This window comes from Oxyura jamaicensis, chromosome 18, assembly GCF_011077185.1.
Source record: "Oxyura jamaicensis isolate SHBP4307 breed ruddy duck chromosome 18, BPBGC_Ojam_1.0, whole genome shotgun sequence".
Taxonomy (NCBI): Eukaryota; Metazoa; Chordata; class Aves; order Anseriformes; family Anatidae; genus Oxyura; species Oxyura jamaicensis.
Window position 1 is genome coordinate 7,705,879 of NC_048910.1, and position 7,846 is coordinate 7,713,724.

The window sequence follows — 7,846 nt, forward strand, 5'->3', positions numbered from 1 at the left end:
AAGCAGTTCCCTAGTTAAAATGATGCTGCAGAACAGCTCTTGCTGAGGATACCCAAAAAACCTCCCACCTTTCTCTGCAAATCTGTCAGCTGGTGACACTGGCGGCTGTTGCTTGCAGCAGAACAAGAATCTGCCTGGCTGCTGTGAGCTGGGTTTTGTGCTGCATGCAGCCTGCTTTGGTTTTATCTTCCATCACCTGGGGTGATTATGATATTTAAATGTAATACACTTGAAACAATATTAGGAGGAATAATATATTAAACTGAATGTAATAAAGAGATAAAGAAATGTCCACCACGTAGAATGCTAACTTTAAATATTAAAAGAAGGAGTTGAGGGAACTTGTGGTCCACCAGTCTCAAGATTTATTCCACATCATTATGTTAACTTCAGGATTTAAATTTGACTTTTGTTCCAGGTAGACTCCTTAAGGGGATGTGGCTAATTTTCATCATATTTAAGAGTGTACACTGAGCTCTCCCAAATGAGTAATTTCATTAATTGCTTGGTGCTGCTGTTGCTTGGATTTATAATCCCTTTTTTTAATCACAAAGCGTATTGAAGCCAAGACATCTTCCCTACATGCAGCACCCTAAAAGATTACCCTGCCTGATTCTGCTGCTGTTGACACAGTGGTCCTCTGCAAATTTCATGATATTTCTGGAAAGAGATCTGTTTATAATAATATTAATGTACACATCATGTCTACAAGCCTTTCCTTTAATCCTAGCTAAACAACCAGGTTATTAAGTAGTAATTCCCAGTGGTGGAAAAACATCGTCGTCCCATGAGACAAAACAGGAACAGGAAATATTTAAGCCATGGGCATTTTAAAGCTAATTTAAGGAGGATTTACCACAATTAGAAAAAGAGATAATGAGGGATATATGCAAATTGTCTGGTTAATAGCAATCCACATTCTACCCCACGCACACATGCTGAAGCGCAGGTGAGAAGGGCAAAATCCTGCCCTGTGTGCAAACACTGCTGTGGCTGCCACGGCGCCAGCGAAGCACCTCTAGCATCACTTCTCAAAGAATCAGTGTGAGAGCAGCTGTGAGTAGTATTTAATAGACCAACAAGACTGAAATCTTATTGAACAGAATGAGAAAACGTCTATTTCTTAAAGCAAAATAATTAACCCTGCCTTCAACTTCGGCTTTTCTACAGGAGAAATACCTAGGATAACTTTTGTACTTGTGGTTTCTGCCAAGTAGGGTTTGTTCAAAAGGAGATCGCTAGCTTCAGTAGTCACATTTAAGAATCTGTTTAACTAGAGAGGAGTATTGGTACCAAGTCAATACCATCAGTACTCCACAGGCTCAAATCTCAAGCCTATCTTCTGGCACTCGTGGTTCCTAGTCCCCTCCCAGTGGTTATACAGACATTATTGCTGTCTGCTCCAAGACTGGGTTTTCCCTCTAAGGCTACATGTGTGTGTGTGTGAATGGATCAAAAAGGGAACGGAAGGAAGGAAGGAAAGCAAACAAACAAGGCAGAAAGGCAAAATAGTAGGGTTTCTGAGCTCTTTCCAGAAGTGGCATTAGTAGACAGGGATGTGAGAATGGTAACAGGGCTTGGCAAGAGCTGAGCTAAAAGCGGATCAGTGGTAGGAAAAAAAAGGAGGATTGAGCCATGGAAAGCAAACCATCTGATGGATGTGAGAGAGGTGGATATTTGAGAAGGTTAATCCTAAATAGAGAAGACGACAAAACATATGAAAGAAGCTTAATGTGTGCCAGTTCCCATGAAAAAGCATTTCTAACAGCCATTCTGCTACAGTGGCAAGCTCTAAATGATGGGCAAGCACTGTAAAAACTCTGACTGATCAGATTTTCTCTGCAGTAATAAAAAGCACACTGCTTATAGAAATTAGTAAAAGAATCTGATTTTCCCAATTTTAGTACTTCTGGCTAACTGCAGCAGACAGACCTTGCAGAAGACCTCTGCAAGATCTGTGGATCCAAATACACTTACAATTCCAAATACACTGGCTCATCCATGTGAGGTGGTTTTAAGGTCTAATGAAAACCCCAGGAAGATTCCCTAAAAAGGTGTAAAACACATCAGTAGCACTGGTGTCAGTATGAGCAGATGCAGTTTTTTGTTGCAGTGTTGTTCCGTTTCGCTGTTTGTTCTTCCTGGGAGAGGAAATACCAGGATCTTCGCAACACATTAGTCCAAATTTGGAGTGCTTACTTTATTCATTGCCTCCATGTGGCAAATTAAATTACAGGGCAATCTGAATTAGATTTTGGAGCAAGTAAAAGGATCAGCCTGAGGGTTTCCAGCCCCATCAGTAATGGAGCTTGTGTTCTAATATAATATTAATTCAGCACATCCTGTTTTACGTGGATAATTTAACACAGCAGCTTTCAAATGCGCTGAGACTGAAGGCTAAAGTCTCAATAAGTCATTTAAAACATTTTCAAAAAATTGAGATGTAGTAATTTTTCAGCTTACCTGTCTCACCAGTAGGTTTTGTGCCAAATAGACTCTTCGCTCCTTTTTAAGCCTGCACTATATAGAGTCCCTGCTGATTTAATTAAAAAAAAAAAGATGCAAGTATAAATCGTTTGTTGTGACTGATAAGCAGTTCAGCAAGAGACATACTGTGTCTCTGTAGCTTCCAAGTGTGCTTACTACTATAAAAACAAGCCTGATGCAAACTTAAACCCAAGCTGTTGATGCAGCTTCCTAGCAGGTAAGCCCCTGGAGGAAGGGATGTGTGTGGAAGAAAAGTGGAGTTGATTGAAACAAGGAGGACTGAAACTAAATGTGATGTTTCTGGTCTTTGTTATGAAATCAGGAGATGATTCCTTTACATCTTGAGTGCTCCAGATGTGTCTGCCGACCTTATTATTCTCCTGCTGGTCTACTTGTCTATAGTTTGTTCCCTGTTTTCAGGAAGGTTTTGGTTGTGTTTGTGGCTTATTGTAGGTGAGATAAAAATTCCGTTTGTTTCTAACATACTTCAAATGTATTTAAAACTTTAAAGTTTGATCCTTTATTCCCTTTCTGTGTTAACTCTGTTTGCTGAAGTCTTACCGCTACTCTAGAGAAGCTGGATTTGCCCTTTCTGTATTTCTGTAGAACTAAAACCAGGGGAAAAGCAATAGCGATATTAATCTTCTTATGCCAAGGGGAAAACAAATGTGTGCCCTTGTGGTCCGTCTCCGGGCTAGAACTGGAAGAGCTCCCACTTTGTTCAGTGCAATTTAAACGTGTCACTGCAAATGGATTTCAGCCAGCCTGGTCACAGCCTGTCCCTGCTGCCCCTGCAGCCTGCTGCAACTTCAGCTCCTGCTCTGGTCTCTTTTTTACAGATCCTCATGCCATTCTCCTCACCTTGGAAATTGTCAGTACTGCATGCCTGACATCTCACAGGCATGGCTTGTTCCTTCAGTAAGTACCGGGAGATGGCAGTCAGAAATAGATTGCTCGCTGTGCCACAGGGGAATGTGCTGCCATAAATACAGTCTCTGGCTCCTCTAAAGTTTGGGCAATTTTCCCCTCCTCCATCCTTTTGGTCCCACAGCTCTTAAACTGGGTAGGGAATATTAATGCAAAATCCGTAACCAATACAGTGCAAATGTTCACATAGAAACACACAGTCACTGAGGTCTGAAATAAAGTGGTCTTGACATAAAATTCCCACTAGGTGAGTAAATCTGACTGCCCTTAGCAAAGAAGGGTTAATATTCTGCAACTCTTGCTTGTAGCAACAGTGACTACTATAACAAGACTGAAAACCATCTCCAATCCTACAGATGTTTTTGGCTCTTGGGCTGTTTCGGTTGTTTCTTCATCAAATTGGCTCTCTAGAGTCAAGATGAAGATGCAGATGTCTTGGGCATGTTTACACAGTGCAGCAGAGATCTCTGACCTGCTCTGTTCCACGACAGAAGCGTGCACAGCTCTGCAGGAAGATGCCAGCCCAGGCCCCGAAAGCAAGAGACGTAAGCTATATCTGTGCACAACTTGGCAGACGCCTCAGGCTTACTTCTCAGCGCGGGCTGTAATTGCAGTGAGGCTCCCCACTTCCAAAGCCAGGCTGGCCCTGGACGTGTTCAGATCTCCGCGTTGTCTGATTTTTATATTGCATGTATTCCAACAGTTGCTTTTGACTCTGAATAGGAGAGTTTTCATGTCTCATGGAATAGGGCCAATTTGAAATTTTGATTCTAGTTTTTTTGTTTGATTATAAATACATGGTTTTCCAAATCGAAAGGGCCATGCCCGAGCCCTTCTGAGTGCCACGCTGGTGCTGTGCCGTGCTGCCGGGGGCAGGAGCTGCATGGGGCCAGCAGAGTCTGACCTGCAGGAAGGTGAGGAAAGGGACAGGGCAGCCAAAAGGTCTCACTGGGAATCTGAGAAAGGGTAAGGCTGTGTGCTTGATTCTGCAGAGCACATCTGGGCCTGCCTGGAACAGGTCTGCTAGTCAGCAGAAGCAGCATCTGGGAGCATCATGAAGTTCTAAACAAATACAGGATTAAATCAATCTGTCCATCTTAGAAGTATTTTAGTTCCTTTGCTGTTTCTATTTATGGGGCAGTTGTTCTTTTATCACATGTAGCATGTGTAGAGAAACAGATAAAGAAGCAGAATAAATAAGTTCTTAATTTATTTCATTGAAGAATCTGTTACTAAGTCATTTAAGCATCCAGCTGCCTGAACTCACTGGCTTTAATAAGATTTAGCCACATGCTTAAGGTAAGTAGGTACTTAAGGCCTTTTGACAAAAGGGATATTTAAGGAAAGCACCTAATGATATAACAGTACCTTTTTGTGTATGTAAGAGGCTTAAGTTCAATGCAGAAGCATGGTGTTTAACTGCAGAGATCCAGCTAGTTCTCCTGAATGCTGCAGAGAGGGAGAGAAGGAAAGGAGGCAGTTGTGGTTGTCCATATTTTTATGTCTTTTATAACGATAGTGATCCGAGCCCGATGGCCAACCCACCAGCTCCTGCAGCCAGGGCTGTGTCTGGATAACCAGCTCCCCACTGAGCTGCTTTGAAAGGGGGTTCTTCCCTCAGTGTGTGATAGCAGTTATTTGGGTACTCACATTTCATGGCCAGTCACCTTTGTGAACAAAATTTCTGCTCGCAGTGGCCTGGCCTCTCTTTGCCCAGCAGAGCGTGCTGCAACCGGGATGGGCTCTGCGACACCGAGGCACATGCAGAACAGCAGGGTAATGATGGTGTGAGGAAAACTGCTGCTGCTTTCCCAACCGAAGGTTGTCAGCTGTGACAGCGTTGGCTGATGTCCAGTGAACCTCAAGCCATATTCTAAGAGCGCTTAGCACTTCACTCTTATCTGCCAGGGCAATTCATGAGCGGTTTGTGAGGAAAAAACGAGAGAGCAGGGCTGAGAAGGAGATGTGAATTTTTAGAGAGAAAAAAGTATGAGGCAGTGCTTAACTCATCAAAATAGGCCATAGAGGAGACGAAACAGTAAGAGAGGCATCGTAGTGGAAATAACTACAGCATCATCCACATCAGTCTGAAGAATACTTCTCACTGGCTCCCAAACCTGCCTGATTTGAAAACAATCTTTGACATTTGTGCTCCATTACTGTAGTTCTTGCCAGGAGATCACTGAGTAGTTTCACAAATATTATTGAAGGCTCACATAGTGCCTGTGAGGTAGATCAGTGAAGTTATCTCATTTTTCCAGATGAGTAAATTACAGCTTAGGGTAGCGAGTGACTTTTTTTTTTGTTCCTCGAGACCACAGTGCCAGCTTTAAACTAGAAGCAAGATCCCAAGGGTCCTGGCTCCTCCAGCCTGCTTTTATAACCTGCACTGCACCATCTCGGATTTAACAGAGTTTTGATAAGTAATATTAAGTACTTTTTCTGATTCTGAGTTGTGATTCAGAGATCAGCATTGTGTTCTTAATCAGAAAGAAACTCCTAATAACTTTCTTTTTAAAAAGCAAAGGACAAAGCACTAATATTCCAGTCTAAAACCATTAGAAATAAAGAAAGGACTGAAAAAAAACATTGGGGAAGTGCTCTGCACTTTGTCTGGGCTGTTGCACCTATTACCAGTGTGTTACTCTTTCAGGATGAGGCAGTAGAATTAATTTCTTTTATTATATCTATATTCCATTAGCACAGAATTTACTAAAAAAATAAAACTGATGTAAAACACTGAGAAACTAGCGATCACTTCCCTGCTGCATAAGTAAATATACATCTGTATTCAGGAGCCTGCTGGTGATATTGCACAATATTGCCTGTTTTCTGCAACAGATTGGAGCAACAGGGACAGCACGAGTCTAACTGCAGCTCAAGCGGCCTGCTGACACGATGGTGGTGCACTGTTAACTGAATGAAAGCTAAGACTAAGCACTCCTTGAAGCTTATTACCATTCAAGTGAGACCAGTTAAAAAGCAAGCACTAATTTAGAGCTGGCGACCTTGAGCTGCAAGTGTTGTATTATTAGATGCAGATGAATATGGATTTGGCTCAGCTGAGTTAAATTAGGAGTAGGCATGAACTCCGTAAAGAAATTATAAGTAACCCACCACTGCACAAGAGGCTCTGTCTGCATTGCTTTCAGTCCTCCTTCCTGCAAAATCAGAAAAATTGATGGTAAGTGCACAACATCTTATAATCCATGGGTGGTTAGACAGTTCCGGATTGAAAGAGGCTGAGGTTATTCTTGCCTAGGTGGTGAAACGGTAACTATATTTCAGAGCATTTGTGTATAGCAATGAAAAACATAATTTATCTTGGATGTCAGGAATGATGTTGCTTTTCATTAACCTTAAATAGTGACGAGGCATGGTTCTGTTACAATGTAGGTAGGTACATGTACTGTTAGTTTCTGTGCATATATGTAGATACAGAATTAAGATACAGTTGGAAACTCCTCAAAACCTTGCTAGGGCTAAGAGCTTATAGCAGGTATTTATTTTATGTTTTAAAAGTTCAATATACTCCATTTAATCTACCCTCTGGTAATCCATAGAATAGTGATTGAGCCAGACACTTAGCTGGTGTAATGCAGTGAAACTCTTCTGAAAGCAACAGTTAGGCTGCTTTTCTAAGATATAAGAGGCTTAGGCTCAATTCCCTGATTTACCACAGATCTCTTGTGTAACCTTGGGCAAATTTCTTATTTCAAGATCCAATAAAAGGTTTACAGGCATTGAACAAAGCTTGAATCCTGACGATGCTCAGGTTTCCTCCACAATGCATAAGGAGAATGAGGCCGATTAAATGGAATGCAAAGTAAAAAATGCAGCAGCCTGCCCCTAAGGAGGTACCCTCAGCATCCTAACATAATTCCTATATGGCTTCAGGCAGCCACTTCTATGAAAGATAGGCATAATCCTGTGTATTTCCATTGAGAAACCTCGCGTACTGCTTACACCCACAGAGCAGCACTCTTGCTGCTTACTCTTACTGCTCTTCTCAATAGTGGGCCAAGCTACTTGGGTCAGTCGTGACAAAAACATTTGTGGACAGGCACAGAAGCCAAATTTTCCAGCCTTTGGTTAAGCCACAGCTGAGAGCACGTATCGAGCGTCAGATTGCGGGAACTAGGCCTCGGAGGAGGGACTTTGGGGAAATTAATGCCTAACTTTTAATCTGTCTGTTGTTGCTTTATGACCTCAGTGTGGAAGTGGAAGGGAAATGCATTAAGGAGCATAAAGCACTCCAGTTCTATAGTGATGGAGACCACATAAGCAGCTAAAATTAATAGATGCTGTCATGTATAATTGCTGAGAGTTCGAGCACCAGAGTGCATTACAAGCAAGTACAGTGGGAAGGTTTGAGTTCTTGGAAGTAGCAAGTCTTGTCTCTGATCTGTGCAGGTGGAGCTGTCTGGGGGGT